Raw genomic sequence first — 24,367 nt, forward strand, 5'->3', positions numbered from 1 at the left:
TTTGTATGTTGAGTAATATTAAGTGAATTTGTGGTAGGCAAATTTTCAGTGCTTTGTTTTCTGAAGTTACAAACCTATGCTCTAATTAAATGAATGTACAATAGAAAAAAGAAATATCTAATATGCAATATTCAGGTTGTAAAATTATAACACAAGATATAACTTACAATGAAAATTCGTCATAAGAAAACACGCTATATAACAGTACTCGTTACTTTTCTATTGAACAAAATAAAAGAATAAAGATCCTTCAATTTTAAAAAAAAAAAAAAAAAAAAAAAAAAAGATTTTTTACATAAGAAAGCAATCAGAAATATCAAAAGTAATAAGAGTTTGACCTTTTTGTTCTCGAAACCACATTTAAGCATTCAACGTCAGCTTTTTTTAATGAATTATTCAATTTTAAATAATTGATATTAAATTCTTTTAGTGCCCCTACTTGTATTTATGTAAGTACTTACGTGTTTTTGAATTTGGAATTTTATTTCTCTTTACAGAAATTTTTTTAATTTATTTTATTAGTTTCATTAAGCACCATTTTCATTTTTTTTTAATTTCAACGTTTTCTCCAAAGAGAATGTGAAAAAAAAAAAAAAAAAGATTTTTTTCTGTTGTTATTGTTGCTGTTGACAGTTTAAACTGACAAGTAGTTTATTTAATCGATAGTGCACCAAATATATTACTTTATTGTTGAGGAAATTCTTCACATTTCCGCTAAATTCAACAATAAAGCAACTATAAAATATTTAAAAATTCCCTTTCTCTTGGCGAATGCAGTATGCACGTCCGATTTATATAATTTAGTAGCGTAGTGAAATTTATCTATGTCCACGGAAATGAGCAACATTGCCTAGTAGTGTTGAATTCAGTTTACCCTGGAATATTTTGTTATAGTATCAGTTGATGTTTATTTAGGCCCATTCATTATTTTTATAGTTTTCCCACAGTTTTATTGAGGACAATCGCGATTTAACACAACTGAAAAGACATTATATTATGAAATCGATTTTTAGATCCACTGTAAGGAATTTAACCCTTAATATTTGAATTCTGACACACGAATAAATTCATTTTGGAAATTCCATCCTCGAAACCCAATAAGCATTTTATCTGGATATGAATCACGGGTGAGCTTCGCAATCTGAAATAAAAATGTCAGTGCGATGGAAATATCATTCAAGCACGGACCAAACATAGAAAAAAATCATACAGTGGACAACTCGTTAAAATAAAATACTTTCTTTCCCCCATCCTCATCCCTCTCCTGTTAATAACTAATACAGTATAAACAAAACTGCTAACACAACTTTTGAGTCCTTTCCATGTGCCGGCACAGGCAGTTGTTGCAGGCGAACCGGGGCCCCGTGATATGGCTCGCCATCGCCTCATCACCGGAATGAGCTGCGAATTAGCAGCAGACAAGTCTTTTTCGTGAGATAAGGCACGCTCGGAAGATAAACACATCAGGTGAGCGATCATCGGGATGATAAAGACCTTTTTTCATCGCCGAACCTCCTGCATCTCATTAGCATAGCATCGGAATATTAATGAAGCCTTTTTGAACAGCAACCGGTTCGGCACTCTCTGCACAACCATTGCCAGTTCCACCGCCAATTAAAGCAAACAACAACAACAGTTTTGCTTTCAAAACAGCTTGCCACAAAGAAATTATCCCCTTTCTAATCATTAAGTTGATTAGAAAACCGCCAAATGGTGTGAGAAACGCAGCTTGATAAAAAAAAGCTTTTTAGTGGTTATTAATTGCGATTCGTTTACGATAGGCCACGCTTTAGAAAATTATCTGATCTGCCTCCCTCCCCCCTTCCTCTCACGTTAGTTTTCGAAAAATCGAAAACATGATGAAAATAACGAGTTTCCAAGGCAGTGTTACAAAATTATAGGCTTTTGTTCCACTCGTTACGAGGACGTTAAAAGAGATAATTAGCGAATAGTTTCCGCAAAAGCTCTGCTTATTATCTTACAAAAGGCCGAAAAAATTTTGAAAATTCAACCAATTTCGCATTTAAAGGATTTGGCAAGTCAGAAATGTTTACGAAATTTTGTTTATATTCTATCCGAATGCAAATTATTTTATCATATTAAACGAATATGATAGAAATATTCGAATAATAAATATTATGAATAAATATGTAATGATTCTTTTAATAATCCTCTTTTGATTTTGAGGATAAAAATTGTTTGTTAAAATGAAGCCAAAAGATATATAAGAAAGCTCAAATTAGAAACAACTATTTTTTTTAAACAGCATAAATATTATATCCGCTGGGCTGTAAATACTCTGTTATTAAAGCATAATTGTTTGAAATTGTTTTAATTGCGATTAAATATCTAGATTGTTAAGTCAATAAAAGTTAGCTGCATTACATGAAAGCTAAATACATCAGAAATTCCTACAGCGGACAATATGCATAAGCTTGTAACTTATGAACAGAGTGACATAGCAGAAGTATGCTATCTATGGGATAAAATCTTTCTTGTTTTGCGGACCAAACGCGTACCTTATGCACTCCATTATAATGTCCCTGGATCTTAAGTCTAAATTAATGAAAGACAATATGGGGATGAAACAAATAAAATTTAAAATTTAGAACTGTGGTAATTTGCGTATTCTTATTTTGATTGAAATTTTAAACATAAGATATGAGTGCTTCAAAAAAGTTGGACTATGTATTCAAGCCTGAAAGTTAAAGAAATAGGGATTATTCCAAAGCTTTGCGATAATAAACCATTAAAACATTTTATAACTTACTTCAAGATGAAAACTGATTTATTAGAATAAAAATTCCTTACTGTAATAATCACTTTTAAAAATTTTAAAAAAAATTAGCGTACTTATAAATCACATTAAATTTTTCTAAATTTCAGAATTTAACATTTGGGTTTTTTTTTTTTTTTTCGGAAACTATTAAAATTTACTTTGAAAATAAGATTCTTGTAAAATGCCTAGAAAATTTATTCTTGGACATTTTACATTAAGTTATGACGAAATGAAAAATTAAATCAGTGAATGGAAAAAAAATATTCTTGGGCCTACCATAATATTTTAATAACTACAAAGAATAGCAGGCAATAATATTTTGGAAAAGAATAATGACCCTTGGCTTTAAACTTGTCAGAATTTACTTTCTTCTACTAATATGCATTCCTGTTTATATTCTACAAAAATAATTCAATTTCTGCTTGTAAATCCATTCCATCCAAGAAATACTTTCTACCCAGTGCAAAAATGCGAAATTTATTTCATAGTTATCTTTAGTTCTTTTCAAACGTTCGAAGATTTTATTAATTTAATAATAAATTGTTATAAGTTTTCTTTTGGATTTATCATTATTTAATGTTATTTCTTTCCTTAAATAATAAATCTGTTTTGTATAAAAAGTTTCAATTTTTAAGTAACAGTCAATTGTTATAAATCTCATTGTTAGAATTGCTGCTTTTTATTCCTTTTAGCCAGTTAGTATATTTATTTACTGAATTTCGAACGAAAAAATATAGAATAATCAAATACTTCATTTCTATTTTTTAACAAATAAAAAATAAAAGGTGATTAAATTTTTTGTTTTAATTTGTAAACATTATGCATTGTCTCCAGTTTGAAAAAATATTATTAATTGAGTATTTATTGAATTCTTGAAACCTAAGACAAAGGGTAAGCTATAACTAAAATTGCTGTTTTAGCCTCTAATATTCTTACTAAAATAATATTATTTCTGGCATTAAGTTCTGAGAGTAATGTTGTTTGAATAAATGTTTCATAAAATTGAAAAGAAAAGCATTATTAAACATTTATTCGATTGTCGTAAACCGAGAAAAATATAAGACTCCGATATTTTTTATTAAAACAGAATTATTTCTGGCATAATCTTCATGGGAATAATATTAAACTAAAATAGTTATTTTAAAAATTTCAGTACTTCCATGAATTGACATTAATTCCAAATAAAAATGCTGTCACTATTGAAAAAGTAGTAGAATCTATGATTATTACAGCATTCTTAATAATAGCATATGTATACAATCATTTGTTGACGTTGAACATCAAAAATGTTACTTGTAGTGCATATTCCGATATTGCAATATGTTCAGAGGAATTTTTCAGAAAAATAAATTCCTTCCCAACTTTGTATAGTTGAAACAGAAACCAAATATAGAACAAAGAAATGAGTTGTATCTTGTTATTTTTCGAAATGTTCGCATAAATACCAAAACATTGGAGCTTTTGGTGGTTTAACGTGCATTAAATTCATAGTACTGATTCGAATAGTAAGATCAAATTTTGTGATGTGAAATGTTTCTTGTAAATAGTAGATTGGAATTGAGTTAGTTTATTTATGGCATGTAATTTAGGTAATACTCATCCATTATATTTTGTTATTTATTTTCTTTGTCTCGACTTGGCGACAACGCAACATTCTTTATTTTATTTAACTGCCTAGTCGTTTCTCGCCAAAGCAATTCACTCTTTTAAAGTACTTTTATTGATTTCTTCGCGGAAAAACAATGTAATAATGCTACATTGTATAGGGAAGAGTGATACTCTAAAAGAGTTCTTTGATGTAGACATCATGTTTAAAAAAAAAATGTTTTTTAATGAAATTTAATAAATATTGGGGGGAAAACTTCATATGAAATTTCTTGAACAAAAAGATCCTAATTCATTATTAAATTTTCGGATCCTGAAATACGATTGTTTGTGAATTTTCCGATTAAAAAGAATAAACTCAATTAAACTTTCACTTATTGAAACAGTCATGTCAACATAATTTTGTTCGTGAAAGGCATATGTATTAGTTCGTGGTTAACATAACCTTCATTGAATCTTAGTATGTTTAAAACTGTTATAAAAGCAAATGGTTTTCTTTTTCTGTTTGTTCCTTAATTTGTTTAAGAATTTATCAAGAATATTTGACTAACAATTATTATAACTGCTGCCAACGTCGTTGCGTTTACTTTTTTCCTATAAAAAATGTATAAAGTGAAAGTACTGCGACCGCAAAATAATTCTTCTTCTAAAAAAACAAAAATGTGCTGATTCTTTATGAGTTCACAAAAATTAATTTTGGAAATGTGTTGTGAATGCACAATTTCATCGGGTCTAATGAAGTTGTACGCCACAATTATAGATTTCTATGAGTTTTGAACGAAAATCCTTCACTGTAAAGCCTACTTGTCCATTTGTTTGCGTATAAGCACAGTAACTTAAAAAATTCACAAAGTTTTAAAGATGAAATTTGGAATATAATTTTATCATTACAATTCGAGATCAGTAAGAAATTTCGACTTACGTTCGTCAAAGATTTGTTAGACTCTGAATATTCAGTCATATATAAACTCGATAATACAGATAAATGAAATTTATTACGCAGTTTTGATATTAAAATTGCAGACCTTTATGGATGTTTCGTTCCTTGTTGTTGTTATTCTAAGAAGAATAAAACGTATCATATTGAATTAGTATACGAAAAAGCTCAGAGGAAAATCCACCCCTGTGATTAACACGGTAAATGCATTTTATGTCTTCTTCTAGGAATGTAAGGAAACTAGGTGGATAGGGAACTAAAATAAAATAAATTACTTTAAGCGAAAGTAAGACTCTAGTATCGAAAGGAAATCCAACTAAAACTTCACGAATATTGTAAGTTTCTTTTGGTACTAAACTGTATTAAGGTTTTTATTTATAAAAAGAAATACTTTAAAAAAAACTATCAGAAAAAAATTTCCCTCCATTATTTTGAATCTCCCTAAACTACAACTAGAATTTTTTTAGGCGACAGATATTTGCCTAAAAAACACAAGCAAGGGGTCCATTTATTGGACAGTTCCGTTTGAGAACCCCTGGCGAACAGCTGGTCAATGATGGAGAAAATGGCAGAACCCCGCCCCCCATTTCTTGAGGGAAAGACCCCCACCTGAGTGGAGAAAGAGGGAGGGATGTAATGAAGCAGAGGGATTCTAACACAAGAGAAATCGTGGGTGCAAAAATAATTAAAAAGCACGCGACGAGCCAGCGTTTTCATTTCCGTCCCACAATGGTGGCAAAACGCGAGCTTTGTCGTTCGTTCTTCCGAGAGCGGGTTAAAAAACAAGCAGCGCCCCCCCCCTCAAGTTCTAATAGACTCTAGAGAGGAAGGGGGGGCGCAGAGCATGAAGGTTTCAATTATCGCGGGGAACAAAGACCACACACGTCGAAGGTTTTGCGCAACACCTTTTTTTTTACCTTTGCGACATCTCTGGCCGAAAAATGCGATCGAAGCGGCCTCTTCTTGGGTGGTCTGATTGGTATTCATGCCTCGTCCGGGCGGTACCACCTTGCACCGTAACTACCTGCCGTCTTGTCTCCGTGTATTTAGTGGCATCAGACCTCCCAGAGCTCACTTTTCGGCTTCTAAGTGAGTTGTTTCTCCGACGCTCGCCCTTTTAATAAGCTCCGCAGCAATTAGCCTACCTCCCCCCTCCCCTCACTCCGGCGGGGGAGGACCGTCGAGTGACCCAAACGATAACTGCGTGTCGGCTGAAGCCTCGAACCCGGCAATTTTTTATTGTTTTCTATCTAATTTTTGTTTAATAAGAAGCTTTGATTGAAGTGGAGAGATCATGCGATAGACACCTGTTTATAGTCTGATGAATTCAGTCTCCGAAATGAAACGGTGATAGAATGGTCAGCATTCGAAGACGAGTAAATCTGCTTCGTGAATAGCATCGGAATGATTAGAGAGAATGATAAGCAGTAAAGAACAAAGTATTTGATTCCTGCAACTAAGAAAAATCTTTGGTCGGTTCTTTAAAACCGATAAAATGTTTTGATGTCTCAAATACGTGTTAAAAAATTGAATTATATGTGAAATATTTGTATTTTAAAAGTATTCCAAGATTATTCGATGACAGTTAGTTCTATAGATGGTTATTTTCAATAAGAATGATAAATAAATGCAATACATTATTTTCAATTTTTTCCGCTTAAAAAGGCCAAATGTAATATTTCATTTTTTTAAAAAATCATCAATTCTAACTTTAGCACGGTTTGATTCATCCTAGAAATTTAAGAAAAACTTATATTTTCAATTCTTTAAAAGAATGAGATATCATGATTCTTCTAATATACTATCATTTAGATTAGATGATCCTTAAAAATTGTTTAAAATACAAGTATATTATTATTTTTTTTCAGAAGGTTGGAAGTACTCTGGAATAATTTCAGTTCATTATATGTGCTTTGATTGTTTTATAAATAAAAGGAATAGTCAGAAAAAATGCAGAATTAAAAAATAAAATACATTAAACTAATTTTTTTTTTTTTTTTTTTGTTCCTAAAATAGTATAGAATAACATTATTTACTTCTTTAATTATAAATACAAATTTGCAATAATGTAATTTATTAAGACTTTAATACAGTGATTATCCTTATTTTTTATAAAATTTTACATTTTATCGCTTTTTTAAACATATTTAATGTTTTGTTTCCAGATGAATTTCATCATACAAACAGTAGAGTTTGTTTTTGGAAGGCAAGAACTTGCATTAGCAAAGATTTGAAAGTAATTTATTCTTATTAAAAGCCAAAATGGGAAGCTGAAATAAGGCATCCATTGATTGAAGTAGATATTGTTTGAATAAATCAAGCGCAAAATAAAAAGTTCGGAAATATAGGTATACAATATATAATATAATATAAAGAAAGCGATTTGTATTGAGTATTAAGTATATAGATGCTGTAAATATACATAATGCTGCTGTTACGATGTTTACCAAAAATAATTTTTGCTTCACTAGAAATTCTACGATTGCTCATTTTCAGAAGCTGTGCATCAAGTTCATTCTTTTAATCCTTCTTCATTCAACTGCATTTTCAAAAGATACTTAAAACTCTTGAGAACTCATATAAATACATGTTGTCACATGTATTTTTATGAATTCTAACATAGCTTAAAATTTAAACTGAATTCTGAATCACAAATTGTATTGCATAACATTAACAATGATGAATTGAATTTTGAAATAAATGTCCTCATTATTCCCACAGTTTCCAATTCATCTTTCATTTCCAATCAATTTTTATATTACAGCTTAAATATATTTTTAATTGCAAACAATTATATCAATTCATATCTAGTTTTATGAAAGAATCTAAACCTATTATCCTGTCTCTATTAAATATATCAAGGTCTAAATCAAAATTATATTTGTAAAAATACTAAATTAATACTAGTGTTAGAAGTGAAAATACTAAAAATTAAATCACCAATAAAATCCACATCTATAAGCGTACTTAATTAAAATCTCAAATTCAATGGAATTTTGAAAGTTCGAAACAACAAAAATTCAAATTAAATAAAGTGTGCTCCATTAATATTATGGCTAATAGAAAATTCAAAGGACTAGGAAAATCTTCGAATCATCAAAGAATTTGCATAAAACCAATTCCACTAAAGAAACATTTTATTGGAGATTTTTATTTTAATCTTCTGGTTAAAATTAAACAAGTACGAAATAATCTGAAGTCATACTGTGATAAATTCATTCAGCAGCTAAATCTCATTAAAAAGCTACGACACATCTTATTTAGCAACTAAATCTCATTGCAAAGCTACGACACATCTTATTTGACAACTAAATCTCATTGCAAAGCTACGACACATCTTATTTGACAACTAAATCTCATTGCAAAGCTACGACACATCTTATTTAGCAACTAAATCTCACTGCAAAGCTAAGACACATCTTATTTAATAACTAAATCTCATTACAAAGCTACAACACGTCTTATTTATAAATGCATTTCAGAAATATATTGTTTTTCAGTGAAGTCCACGAAATGATCCCACCCGCTTAACCTTCCTCGCAGAGCCTCGCCAGTAATCTAAGCGAGGGATCTCAAAACGCATCTTTACTGTGTTCGATAAAATCGCAGTACAAAGTAACTGCGAGAGCATGTTTATGATTGCAATTATCTATTTGGTGAAACGGAACTTTTCTAAACGGGATGCTCGTGATTTCTATTATGATGTCTTGACATTCTTTCTCTGCTGATTTGCTCCGCATTATCGCAATGGAGGCATGATTCGTTGATCGTGGAGATGATTCATTGATTGAAACATGATCGAAAGTGGGTTCCTGTGAGATTGGGGCATCTGTTTAAGTGAGTACAAAATCAGCCGTCAATTGATTTTCAAAGATCAGTTTTTATTTCTAGACTGGAATCAACCTACTTCGAAAGAATTACGTGTTAAATATTCCAGATGTCGAGTATGTGTAGTTTCGAGTACTTGACACTCTTTCCCTGATTCTTATTAAAGCAATTGAAGCATGATTCAATAATCGCGGTTACTGATTTTTCTTATCAATTTTTTGTTTTCTCTTTACCTTGAAAAGAGCCACCTTGTTTATTCGAATCAATTAGTTGTTATGCAATTATGGAAATTGCTCCAAATGGTTTTATTAGAATGCTTCCATATATAATTAACACTCTTTAATTTTCTTGGGAGGTTATTAATTATGTAATTTTTCATAATAATTAATATAATTTTGATAATAATTAGCAATTCAATGATCTATATGCAATCAAAATATTTAACACTACTTGTTCAATGATTATTTATAATTTACTAATATAACCCTTAATTATTTAAGTTTGAAATTTGAGTAACATTGCATTGCAAAAGAAAATGCACATTTGGTGCATTTTCTTTTTTTAAAATTGTTATTAAAGTTGAACAAATTGTTATTAAAATATAAAGTTGACATAGTTGTCAAATTGTTATTAAAATAGAACCATCAAAATATATAAATTTCTGTATATAGCATATATGTGCATCCATCAATTGTAATTCAGTGAATTCGATTTTGTTCCATGCAAATATTTCAGAGTTGTTTAATTTTTATGAAATGGTTATTCAATCTGTCTCTCCTTGAAGCAAAATACTAAAAACTTAATTGCATAAATATAAAGAAGTAATATTAAAGATGAACAACATATATGTTTTTTTTTTTTATTTCTGTAGAATGAGCTGAAGGATCCTAGTGGCTTCAATTTCGAATGTATGTAATTTTGAAAATAGATTTAAATAATACTGCTCAGTGTCTTGATGTGTCAACGCAGAGTGCTTAGTATCTGAATATTACTCGAATTTAGATCGATTCTTTGCATTTCAAAAACATTTGAATAAAATTGTATCTATTTTCTTCAAACCGGATCTAAAATGTTTATCTTTGCTGAAATGATGCAAAATAATCTACTGTCCATTTGTCTGCAATCTTAAGCGGATGTAGTGGAATTCAAGAAGTTAACATTAAATATACCCGCATTTTACCGATACATTGAAACCGCCATTGGAAAATGATCATTTCACCATTCGCGATAGGCTTAGCATTAAAATTAAAATTACAAATATGCTTCAAGGTATTAAATGTATAGATGAAACATAAATTGGCTGCACAGTTTTATTAAAAAATATTCCTTTCATTCCCTTCAAAAAATATAAAAAATACACAATTATAAATGTAAAAACATGAGATGTTTTATACTTTGATTTTTATACAAACAGGATGCATTTCAAAATTTTAATTTTTACTTAGAAGCATTTCTCTTACGCATAGAAATATGAATTCTATTACCTAAAACTCCTAGTTTAATTTCTAATTTTACGCTTCTGAAATTTATATTATCTTAATTTTTTATTTTCTTTTATTTTAAGTTAAGTATTAAAAGATCCTTTGACGAAAATAATTTAATTTGGAAAGGGATAAAATTTCGTTGTCAAATTTCATAAATTCACCTAAGTGTTAGCTCAAAAGTTTGGGGAAAACAAACTCTAAAAAAAGACGATAAAAATTGCATTCATACATCTATAACATTGTGTCATCTTAAAGAATAAAACAATTTGTAAGTGTTCTTTCATAAATAAGAACATTTAAGATGCACATGTAGTTTCACAATAACTCGAGAAAGGTAGCGGAGATTTCTCTTGAAGATTCCGACCAATAGATCCTTCCATTTGCCGGCGGTAATTATGAATGCTTCGCACATTTCCACAGCTAATGCGGTACTTTTCAAGAATATTCCTTTATCGCAAATGAACACGATATTGTCAACCCCCTGTAGCCGCATCAGTGACTTTTCCTGTTGTTTATCTCCACTGTCTTCGTAGAAATGATCCGGTGATTCTGTTTATGCGCTGTCGCAACTTCTAAGATCAGGATAAAAGATAAGACAAACTTATCTTCATGTGGTTAGACGAAATCTGTGACATCTTTCATGAAAGTCGTATTTATACAGTGTTTCCAAGCAACAAATGTGTCTTTACGATTATGAAAAGTTCTCAATTTATCAGAAGGATGTGGTTATAACCAATGAATCCATCATAGAAACAAATAATATTTTGATATCAGCATCTCCTTTTACTGTAACATTTATTTTAAAAAGTAAGATTTCTCCTACAAAGATGTATCTGTTATAACAAAAAAACTGACAAATCTGTGATAGTTGGAATACTAAAACAGAGACTAATTGATTTTATCATATTTGCAAGAGAAATGTAGTATATTTCCGGTATTATTTTGGGAAGATTAATTCGTCTTTTAATATAATTTGGCTATCGAGGAAATTTCCCAGAATTGCAGAGCTTGAAGAGATTTACCGAAAAAAAAAATACGAATCTGTTTTAAATTTAGATAAAAATTTTCGATTTCATATTTTTTTTTCTTTGATACTGATTTGATAGTCATAATAAAAAAAAAATCTTCCTTCCGATTTCAAAAATTTATACTTGAATATGCTTTCATAAATACTTTCTTCTCTTAATACGTGCTTAGAAGCATCATTCAATTGGTAAAAAACTTGTTCAAGTGCATAGCTCGCGTATCATGTCTGATGATCATGTCTGATGATGAAAAAAATGTAAGATCATCACTGATCAAAGTTATCAACTCAGATATCTAAGAGGAAATGATCTACAAAAATTAATTTCCTTTCCCTCTATGAATTTTGTCATAATACGAATGAACAGCTTTGCTCGTGCATTCAAGATTAACAAAGAATTATGTTTACAGGTTTTCCCTTGAGGAATGCTGATAAGTTGCTAACTTATTGATAAACTGATATCAGCTAACATGGCAGGCAGTTATATTATATGCATGGGGTGATTGCATAGATTTTCTTACATAATTTGCAAGATATTGGAACCTTACTTTAAATATGCCAGTATTCCAGTAACATGATGCCAGTATTTCTGTAATACGATACTACCCATAATAGTCAAAATGTAATGATTATATTGCGGTCAATGTGATTAATTGGCTATTATTAATAATAGCATAGGTATTTATTAATAAAAACTGATAATTATTAATACTAACTGCAGTTTTACATCGGCTATTATCAATAATAATCATGCTTAATATTAATAGTAACTGATTAATGCATGATCGTCTTGTTTTATAGGTATATTATAACAGTTGTTAATCCTTTATTGTTAGTACTAAACTAATGCACGTCAGTCAGTCAATGCATTACTGAAGTTTAATCTGAGGATATTGTTTTGTCACAGGAAAATTCTGATACATCGCTATCCGAGACGAAATTGTCAAAAGCTGTGTGAAAAACGTTTCCGAGTCCTTTTTAAAAGTACGCACAAATTATGAAGTAATACAATTTTGAATGCAAAAGTTTTAGAGATTAATGCAGTGGAATGGGGAGAGATAGGCTGGATTAAACTGTGTTTTGAAACTTTGCGATAATTATTTCTCGTTGAACCTTTTAATCGCGAACCGTGATCAGAACGAAATGAGATCTGGCAATTTCACTTCCCCATTTGGCAACACTGACTTAAAGAGTTTTGATCCATTTCGGAAAATTTGTCGTTTGGTCAAACCAAGATCACATTTAAACTAAAGATCTTTGGTTCAATCGGATTTCGAATCTGTTCTCCTTCAACCTGATGCCGAGATTTTATTTAAAGCATTTCACAGCTATTACGTAGAGTGAAAGAAATAAGACATTCTGCAAGTGATTGTCAGAGTTCATATTAACCATCTCAAAAGAAACTTGATAATAATTTGTGAAAATTAGAGGCCTATAAAGTCTATTGAGAATAAAATTACAAGTATTTGAAGTCAACGTAATCTTTTTACTGCATGCTGTTAGTTATTGATGATTTTTGCCTTGGAGATCAAGCAAAAATGCGAAATGGTAAGTACTTCTCTCATAAATTTATAAACATTTCAACATAAGCCTTTCGATACATACTGTAAATTGTTGGTAGTTTATGTCCCAAAGGTTTAATAAAAGTATAAGGTTTTTAAGTGTATTATTGATAACATTTTGATCCATTTGAATCATTGCAAGACTTTCAGTACATGCTATAAACTGTCGGTGGTTTGTGTTCCGAAAATCGAATAAAAATGTAACGTTTTTTAAGTGTATGATTGATAACATAGCAATCAATTCGAATCATAATAAGACTTTGGCTGTAATGATTCGAGTAATGTACATACTGTAAATTGTTGGTGATTTCCAGAGGTTTAACAAAAGTATAATGTTTTTAAGTGTATTATTGATAAAATTTTGATCCATTTGAATCGTAGCAAAACTTTTGGTACATGTTTTAAAATGTCAGTGGTTTACGTCTCGGAAATTTAACAAAACCTCGGATTGCTCAGAAAAGTAACGAGAGCCTAGTTTGCAATTCGGATGCTATTGTGAAATACCGAGTGAGCCGTTTTCTTTGGGGAGCGTAATTAAGAGAGGGTTTCGGTCCTAATCCGAGCATGGCGTGCAGCAGAAAGGGTTTTTTCGGCGAGCAGCGCCGCATCTCTTTGTCTCACGAAAGGATGGCCTCCGCAGTTTATTTTGGGGAGTAATTTAAAACAAGGGACGCAAGGAATCGATATTCCAGGAAAAGAGATCCTTTTTCGGGGGGTTGTTGTGTGCAGTTTTGCAATTAGCAGAGGCGGCCCCGGGTAAAAACGGATTAATTGTCTCGTCGTTCGCTCATTATGTAAATGGGCATTCTCAACAACTGATAATGAGGGGTGGCCGCTGAGAAATGGTTCGCCCAGATCCGACCACCTGTGCTCCACGAAATAAAGTTCTCAGACCTTTTTCCTCTTCCACCCAATACGAGATAACAAGAACCGAGCATGGGCAGTGGATTCATGGGCGAGAATTTTATTTTTGTTCTTTCGAGAGACTACAACCCATCTAGTTATGGTTTCAATTCAATTTCTAATTACATCCACGTTGAATAAACAAACCTAATTGCGGGTCGGTGTCTGATGCATTCGTTTCGCTTGACAATAAATTATTTCTGTGCTTTGATACATTGTAATAATTTTTATACATTGAGGGATCGCAGCATTTAGCAATACTTATATGGATTGATAAACTAAATTATGATTTGATACATTGCATCAATGTATACAAACAGTATAATATGTTTTATCGATCGTAGGAAGAGTGTTTGCTTAAAACTAAAGTGATTTTTCTTGTTAAAAAAGGATTGAATCGCATTCAGTTGCTTTTAGGTAGTTGTTAATGAACTTAGTGTAGAAATAAGTAAGGAGATAATGCATTTTCTGTTGATTCACATGTAGAAATAAATTAAATAAGAACTGAGAAGATGTTGACTGCTTTGTGTGCGTGTGTGATGTGCCTTCATTTATATTTTTTGATGAGAAAATTCTCAAATTCTCATTCAGCTTTCTAAACCGCAAATTCAGCATATAATTAAATGGGTACTTGTCGGTTGTAACGGCGACCAAAAAGCGCCAAGAAAAAATTTCGCGTATTGATTTCAATCATGCCGTATTGATTTCAATCATCAAACAATACGGCATGTTCAAAATTTTTCATAATTAGTAATAATGCACTAAAGTTTATTTTTGTAATTTGGCGAAATTTTTTCTTGGCGCTTTTTGGTCGCCGTTAAAAACGCATTCTCCCTTTAAATGGATTTCTGAAAGGTTACAAGGTTGTTCTATTATCAAATCCTCCATCTAAAATTTAATGACGTATTATTTTTTTAAATATTTTTTATTTTGCATAAAAATATTTAGGAAATGAAGTGTGATATGGTATTCATTTAACAATTTAATATTGTTTGCAGGAATTCATAATTGCATATTTTTCCACTTCATCTAAGCCTCAAAAAAATTTGTCATTTAGTTCAATCAAGAATGGTAAATTGTGGAGGCATCATTAAAATAACCCTTTTCTTTTAATACTGACAAAAAGCAAAAGATCATAAAATCTATAGTAAATCTGCGATAAATCTATCAACAGCATTGCATATATTTTAATGTTACAGAAGGAGAGTTTAAAATTCATATCAGCATGCAAGAAATTATGCATATTAACTTTAATTTAATAATAAACAAAACGAGTTATTTTTATAATATTTCAAGAGCTGATTAATCAACTTCCTGTTCTCTTATTTTTTTTTTCCTACTAATTCAATATCTGGATTTTTGAAATCTTGATTTTAATTCTAAATTTAACTTTTTTTTTAATTTAAATTTCATTAATTTTTCAGAATATTTCTTTAACGGGAAAATAATGCTTAAAACTAAACAGTTTTATAAGTTCTTTTTTTTTTAAATTGTGCTACTTGTAAATATAATATAAAGTGATAAATGAAACAGATATTACAGAAATAATATATTTAACCAAAAGAAACTTAAAAGAATCATGCAAAATGATAATGGGGAGGAAAACTAATTGGAGTATAAGATTTTCACACTTTAAAATCCTCACAAAAAATTAATTATTTAAAAAAATAATAAATAAGTGATAAAGTTATATAAAATTAAAAAAATATTTTACAGCGTCATTTTTCTATAAATATTGATTACGTGTAGATACCGAAAGTGTAAAATCTATATCTATAATCAATTTCAGTTTTTTCCAAATATCTTACACTTTCAATTGATAAACATGTACTATTTTGCCTTCGTCGTAAAATTCAGTGTAAATGGTAGATAATTTCAAAATTAGATTAAAAGCTAATCTGAAATCTTGTTTTAAGTCAGTGCTTCTAAATTTTGGGTAATGAAGCCGAGGCTAAATAATTGCTATCTACAGATCTAAGTATTGAATCGTCTGAAAAACACAACATTAAAATAAAAATTTGTTTAAAAAATTTATTCATAATTTTATTACGAAGTGAAATATAGAAATAGAATCTATTCATTTTATATTGTACTACAGCCAAAGCGCCATTCATTGAATTTTTGAAGCTTATCCCTTTGAAGGAGTGAGCCCTCTTTATTAAAGAAGGGCTTGAACTTTATTAAAGTGCCCCCGCTTAATAGAAGGCGAGCCCCGGTTATCGCCTTCGGGCGCGTGACATCCCAGAGCAGGGCGCATTCAATTAGCGGTGGCGTAACGGCGGGCGTCCGGGGTTGTTTGAGGGGGCTTATCTGTTCCGCAGCTGCTTTGCCCTCCTAATCCCCCTAATAGCCCCTTATCTCCCCCTGCCTCCGCCCCGGATCGATGCCTTTTTTGCGCCGCCCCGCCAAGGTCTCTATAAGGCGTGTGTTGTCGTGATTAGGGTCGTTCGCCCAAAAATTGAGATATGCGAGTCCTGGGAGCATTCATCACGGTAATCTGACGCGGGGCCAACAGCTGGCCGGGAGCGATACTGGCGACTCCGGCACCGCCGACCACGGGCCATTAATTCTGAGCCCGGCGCTGTGCCACCATCTCTCTCTCTCTTCATGTGTGAGAGCAGAGAGAGAGAGGGGGAAAAAAATGCGGACAGCAGCGGACACCGTCCGAGCGCCCGCCACATTCCTGCCTGCGCGCCATTACCGCGTAATTTATGTCCGTCCCTCTCATTGGCCCCGCAGAAAACAAAGGGAAGCATTAGTCGCAAATCGACGACGCAGCCTGTGCACGCTGGATGCTAACTATGCGGAGGGGATCATCTGGAGCAGGATCAGCCAGGCAGATCACCATCACTGGCGGAGCGTGAGGTGTCATTTCGGAATCATTTCTCCCGGCTGATGATGATTCCTTTCCCTGACCCAGGATCTACTCTTCGATTAGCCCAGAAGTCACATCGTTAGGAAATGAATGCCTTTCCATCCCCTGGAACAACAAAAGAAGAGGGCAGAGCACGCCGCCTGAGAGATGGGCCTGCCTGGGAAAAATACCCAAGCAAATAGGAATGTCAGGGCAAGGACAGAGCCGAATCCATCTGGATTGTCCTCCCAGATTCACGGGCGGGGGAGGAGCAAATAAAGTGGAACCAGATCGTTTGTCTCCGGTCCTCCTCCCTCACCCGTCTTCTTTCACCCCCTTCCCCCCGTTCTCCAAACGATGTAGGAATGGACTTTGCCCTCCCCGTTCGGCTCATTTATCGGATGCTACTTCGATACCCCCGGTACAAAGAAATCCACGATTCACTGGAAATGAGAGAGAAGGTCTAATGCTCAGGTGCATTACACCATCTGATAAGGACACGGTTCAGTTTGATTCAGTGAATTTCTTACTTCTCCCTCAGATTATTTCATTTTCTTTTTTTCGACTTAGTAACACTGCATTACCCTGATATATCTCAGTCGTGTGCATTATACATTACTAAACAGACGAGAATGGTAATTTGTATCAATATTATATTTTTAAGTAGTATAATAAAAGAAAAAGATGCATATATGTCAAATTACAAACTTGTGAACTCCTTCAAATTTGGCAGAATTTTATTTTTTACCTTTTTCACAGGAGTGCATGATACTTATTAATTCAAAAATCTATTTTTTGACAGAGCTTCTTGAAAGGAATAACTAATTTTTTTCGTAACTATCATAGAACTTTTAAAATTTGGACTCGAGTACTTTTACCGAAAGATTTTTTTATCAGATTTTTCTGGGAGAGGCAGTATTCTACAAATTAAATTTTGTTTGTTATAAAAAGTTATGAAAGAACAAAATAAGTGTTCCTTGCACTGACACAACTGATTTAATTTATTACTTTTATCACCTTAGTACACATATATAGATACTTAACATAATTTTCATAAATTCTCCGATAGTTAAAAGGTTCATTTTTTTTCTTTGGCTATAAGCTTAATATTCAATTAGAAAATAGTAAGGGAATTGGCTTTAAATTAATACTTTCTGACATTAATGCGTAATTCTTTTTTTTTTCCTTTCTTTCTTTAGATTAAAACAGTAACAACAGATTTTTGAAAAAGAATCCTGATGAATTTAATGGTATGTTTTAAAACGAATCTGTTTTACTGTCTAAAACTTTTCATTTTTCCACCTTTATTCAAAATTAATTCTTAACATTTCTTGAATACTTCAAAAGATGCCTTTTCTTTTATTTCTATTAAAAACAGTTTCAAGATTCAGAGATCTTTATATCAATGCATAAAGAATTCTTTTCAAGCATTACAAAAAAGGGTTCTTAATGTTCAGATAAAGAAACATTACTGAAATTTTTTAAACATTGAAGTATTTAAATTAAAAATAACAACGAATCTTATTAAAGCTTTTGTTAACGTTTTTAAAATCATTTTATTAAGATAACAAAACTCAAATATAAAAAAATATAAAGAACGTTGAAATGTATTATAATTTAATGTGTTCTACTTTTAAAGGATGTTTTCAGTTGTTTTTGCAAATGCAAGAACATTATGATGAATGAATGCCCCGGGTTGAATGTTTTTAAATATGTTCTTTTTCTGAATACTATCTGGCATATACTAAATTCTAGTCAAGATAGGTGTCCATGGCTTCAGATTCTGATTACCGAATTTTCAACCCTTTGGGTCCATGATTCATTGTAATACAGGTACAAAATAGTTCAATCTCTATAAAAAGCACACATCGTCAGTTCTAAAATAAGAAGAAAAAAAAATTAAAATTTGTTAAGAACATTTTTAATCCCGTTTCCGAGTTTGACATTGTAATGCGAAACAACAAGAATATCCATCAAATTATTAAGTGCGTATTCCAGAATGACACACACACACTGCGGCGATGGAAGTAATGGCTGCCCCGCGTGAAATCGTTTTCGCAAAGAGCCCTTTCATGTAGCTCGGAGGTGAGAAAGCACTATCAATCCTAAAAATTCCATCGTTTATATGAAACTTGTCAAAAGAGGGTGCTTTAAATTACAGTTATTTCTACGCATCCACCGCCGAATATCACCTTGAACGTGATGCCACTCGGGGATGGTGGTTACCCCTTCCTCGCACCCCCCGCTGTTGTCGTCACGAGTTCCTCATTTCAATAAAAGGGTCGGCCTCCTTTCGCACTTCCTTTCCTTTAACACCTTTTCTTGGTTTCGCATTGTTTCTTGCAACGCATCCCGTTGAACTATTTGAACACCGGTTTTTAATAAACTTGGACTTTCTGCTGCAGCTTCAGAACTTTGTACTCTGATTGCCCGGCCCGTTCATTCCTCATGTTTCTGGTTTAGAATCATGCACAGACCTGAAATCTAGCTTCTTATTTGGTTCCTGCAGCATGCTATGAAATACTATTCTGTAATAGCCCGATCTCTTCATTACGATTGTAACTGTTTCTGGAATGAAGTTTAGCAGCTTCAAATAAGCTGCCCAAAGTAAAAAAAAACTCTTATTCAAATAATAATTCGAGGACTGTATTTTCTAGTCTTTTGTAGAGGCGTTGTTTCTGCGTTAAAGTTATGTACTGATTTAGAATCTAAAAGTTTACCGTTATAATTATGTTGCTCTAAAGCCAGAGCAAAACGTAATCCCATGGATAAGCTCAATACCATCCTGTTTCATTCATCAGTTAAAAACCAAAATTACCCTAAATGTGATCAATCCTGAAAGAGAAAACTACTTCTTAGAATAGTGTGAATTCGTTTTATGTAGTTTTTATTTTATCGCAAATATTTATAATTATTGGTCTTTTTAACATAAAATGAAAAGTTTTCACTTTGATAGAATACCTAACACAAACTTTTTCCAACAATGCAGATCTCGACTGCAAAGGCAAAAAAAATAGCATACTGTCCTATTTAAAAACTGAATGCAAGTGATTTCGAGCATAGCATCATACACAGAATATCATTTTTAATCGTATAGCAACCATTTGAATGCATTTATTATAGTTTGATCCTCTGCATAGGGACATACACTCTTTGAAGTCGATTTTATCTAATCCAGGAGATGCAAATGAACTTTAAATTTAATCAAATCTACAAATCGCCAACTGTGTTATCACTGCAGTAACATTGAATAAATACACTTGATTAAAGAAAGATTGATATAAAAGAAGCACAAATAAAGTCCATGGAAATTGGAGGAATTTATAGTGGATTAAATTTAACTGAATATTATGAACATCGAATTGCATCTTCTTTAGAATAATTTGATAAAGAACTTACAAAAACAAATGAAAAATATAGAATTATATGTACTTTATGGTTATATTCATTCATTTAGAAAGGTTGTTATAGTATATCCCAAATAGAAGAAGAGTGAATTAATTCTAAATAATATTTTTTTCCGAACACTCTTCCATTTCATGCGATACAGAAAGGCTAGTCAGAAGCAAAACATAAATTCCAAACGTTGGATTTGAATACGTCCACCTTTAAGAACGCAAATTGTGCTCAGACGCATATTTCACCTCGACCTACGCGTCAGCTTGCTTGTGGGATGAAGTGAAATATATTTTGTCATTCGTAAACTAAGAACTTGTAAATATATGACAAAAGTAAACTAGAGAAACAGCTGAACATTTCGAATAAAGAAGAGATAAACTATAGTGCAAAGAAGGTTGACCGTATAATTGGACGCTAAATCAAGACGACAAATTTAGAGGAAAAAGACAAAGCTTCTGTATTTTAATATGATTCAGTCTAATAAATTGTTGCAGTTTATTTTGCTGTTTGATTAACATTTATCTGAAATTTTACGAATAAAACGTTTATTTATGCTTTCAAGCGAAAAAGAACAATCATTTACTCTTTTGAACATGATTTTAATCTTTTAATTTAAGAGCTTTAAAATTCTGAAGCCCGATCTTACAAAATTATAACTGATTACATGGTAATGAATTTAATCTTTTTTATGAGTTTCACAAATTGTTCTGAAAATGTTTTATTGATAAAATGTATAATATCTAATCAGATAATTTATTGTGAAAAAAAGATAAAAGGATAATTATCTCAGATGAAGTTAGGAAAATTAAATGACGCAAAGATTGTTTTTCAAATTGTTTATTTCAATTGAGTGTTATTTTGTAGATAAGCATTTATAAAATAAAATATGAAACAAATGGAGCTAATAGATTGATGCTAAGCAACAAAAGAACTCTAACATATTAAGAATTTCTTTATTGATTAATAGATAAATCAATAAATATTGGCACAAAAGTAAATATTTATTGCACAAAAGCAAAAAGTCTACTGGATGTAAAATCTGCAGGTTTTCCCCCAGAAAAATCCATGTAAATGTAAGTAACGCTTTCGTGAACGTAAAAGCTATAACATTCATCTCTGTTATATCGTGTTTTACCTTGCCATGTATTGAATTCTATATAACCTTAATTTTTAAAAATATATTATGCGCCTGAAAGTAACGGAAAGTAGAGAGTAGTTTTAGAGTATTTTAATTTCGTTTCAATTTTTCTTTTTATTTCCAAATAACCTGCTAACTAAATATCAACTTTCTCGTGAACTTCAAAATAGAATATTATGAATACTTGTAATCGCAAATTCAATCTGCCATGAAATTTCGAGCTATTCTATGCAATCGTCTTAAAGTATGCAATGATCATATAGAAAGGCTATGATTTTTTTTTAAATTTATTCAAAGCAAGACTATTTGGAAATGGGTTCTTTAAGTGTATATAACTCCTGTGCTTCACGTATATTCAACTAAAATTAAATTTACTTCATTCGCAATTAAACTGCATTTTCTCTTTTTTTCTCCTTATAAATTTAATAGACTCCCGTGTGCTTGTGGTTCAAGACTCGCGTCGAGCACAATACATGAATTTCATTTAAAAGACCCGGGTACTCGTTTTTCAAAGAAGCTCTTCGTCGCTATACATAAAATACGAGCGAGCCTCCATTCAGCTCTCTGCTAACTAAAGAGGGAGGAAGGATTGCGTTTTGTAAAGTTCCAACCATAAAATATTGCTCGCTAAAATATAAAAGGTGCTACTTTACGAGCAATGGCGGTCGTAAAGCAAACATTTCGCGAGAGAAACGATCCATCTTTGGGATTGGTTACAATCCTAAGAGACGTCCACTCACCTGAGGTTGCAAATGAGCGTTTCCTTTTAATTTTTGTCGCGGTCATTGATTCGCTTCTATTATGCTGCATGTAAAAATTTAGTCAATGCGAATTGTTAGCGTATTTTATCATTCTGCAATACCTAATATGTTATAAGCCATTACTCCTACAAATCAATTATTTCTAGAAAATTCTCTGAAGTTCACAATTTATGTGATGACGATGTGAATTTAATTAACGATGTGAATTACGATGACTTAACGATGTGAATTTAATTAACTTGAAATACTGCATTGTAATAAATTCCTAGAATTTCGCTAGATGTCGCTACTAATGTGTGCAGTACGAGAGGGCTTAAAAAAAAATTGCTTAGTTTAATTCCCATTTCTTCTTCCTTCGCTGTTTTTCAAACCATTTGTTTTAATCGAAGATCTTATTTATTTAGTTGTTTATCTTGTTAAAAATTTATATTTAAATGTTGCAAATACAATATTTCTGCTGAAATGTTTTTCAGCATTCGAAAACCTACTTAAGGCTTTTAGAGCAAAATATCTTATAAGAAAATTAGAAAACTTTGATAATATTCAGAATAATTTCAAGAAACAAAAACTAGACTATACTGCTTTAACCAGTTAAATGTTTTTGACGAGTATACTTGTCATGGAAAAAGTACAACATTTTGCTTTATGATTAGTTTATACAATGACTATTATATCTATATAATAATAGTTTTATTATAATTTTTTATATTTATATAATGTATATATTTTTTTATGATAATTTAGATTCGCATTTTCCGAAGAGGTCGAAACAGTTAACTGGTTAGTATATTTTCCCTCTCAAATCGTGGCTTTAAAAACATTATCCATTTAATTCCTTTTTCAAGTTTTTTTTTTAAACATGATTTATAACAACTCAAAAGTTATTTCAGCTCAAGGTATTAAATTTAATTAAAACTCACATTTTAAATCTCATCGAAATCCGCCATAAAAATCTGAACCATTCCAAAAGTTTTGAAAAGTCCCAGCCATGAAATATTGCTTTCCGAATGTAAAAGTTACTATTTTACGAGCAATGGCGACCATAAAGCCAGAGCGTTCGGGAAAAGGAACGATCCGTCTTCGGGATTGGTCACGATCCGAAGAGAAGTCCAATCACTCGAGCTGTAAATGAACGCTTCCTTCTAATTCGTGATGCGGCCATTGATTCGCTCTATTATTTCTGCTGCGTGTGAGGACTCAGTCAGCGTCAATGAGCGGCATAATTTATCACCTTGCGATGCCTAACCTGTTATCAGCCATTACTCCCACAAATCAAGGATTTTCTTCCCATTCGCCTTGGCGCAAAAATAAAAGGGTAAAAACTTTCTAATTGAATGCTCTGTAATGAATAGCCGTCAATTGTTTTCGGGCGAAAAATAAAAATGGGAGAAAGAGAGAGAAAGAGTGCCGGGTGAAAAATAGGGGCGCTTCCCGGGACGTGTGTTGTGAGCGTGATAAGGCGGATCGAGCATTGTTTACCCGAGCCGTCTTATCGGTGGCGGCACACTTGCCCGGATTGATACGTAGCCGCCGACTTATTGACATGTTAGCGAAGAACAATATTTGAGAGGGTCTTGCATACCGGATTGAGCTATCAGTGGATCCATTGATTTACAATACGAAACACTTTTTTGGCAGAGGACGCGATTTGAATAGACTCATCAGCAGAATCCGTGTCCCATAATGATCTTCGGCAACAAAGAATAAGAATTGTTTCGAGAAATCATTAGAGTCCAAAATAAAGGATTGAAAAACCTAGTTGCAGTTTGGAGTGAACTTTTTTTTCCAAGGATATAGCAAATCATTCAGTTTTTGAGTAATTATACCAATATAGGCATATGGCATGCTATCATAATAAAATGCCTGCTGTATATGAAAAAAATCTGAAAGTAAGAATTAAGTCCAACTGATAGTTTAATTAAGTTTAAAATTATTAAAGCAAATAATATATGTATGTTTCATTAAATATGCTTCTCACAACGGTTTTATCAAATGATATAATATTTAATATGTTAACATTAGAATGCAGATGTAGAACAATGATGTAGCTTGAAAGAGAAATTGAAAACATGAGACATATGCTAGAATCAAGA

General features: G+C 31.8%; 1 protein-coding gene across 2 annotated transcripts in view; it reads right to left on the reverse strand.

Annotated features, from left to right (window-relative positions):
* LOC129988933 (homeobox protein engrailed-1-B-like) overlaps window positions 1-24,367 on the reverse strand; it is an 80,766-nt gene that overhangs the window by 19,038 nt on the left and 37,361 nt on the right. The gene's annotated exons all lie outside the window — the stretch shown is intronic.

This window comes from Argiope bruennichi, chromosome 10 (genome assembly GCF_947563725.1).
Source record: "Argiope bruennichi chromosome 10, qqArgBrue1.1, whole genome shotgun sequence".
In the NCBI taxonomy this organism is placed as follows: domain Eukaryota; kingdom Metazoa; phylum Arthropoda; class Arachnida; order Araneae; family Araneidae; genus Argiope; species Argiope bruennichi.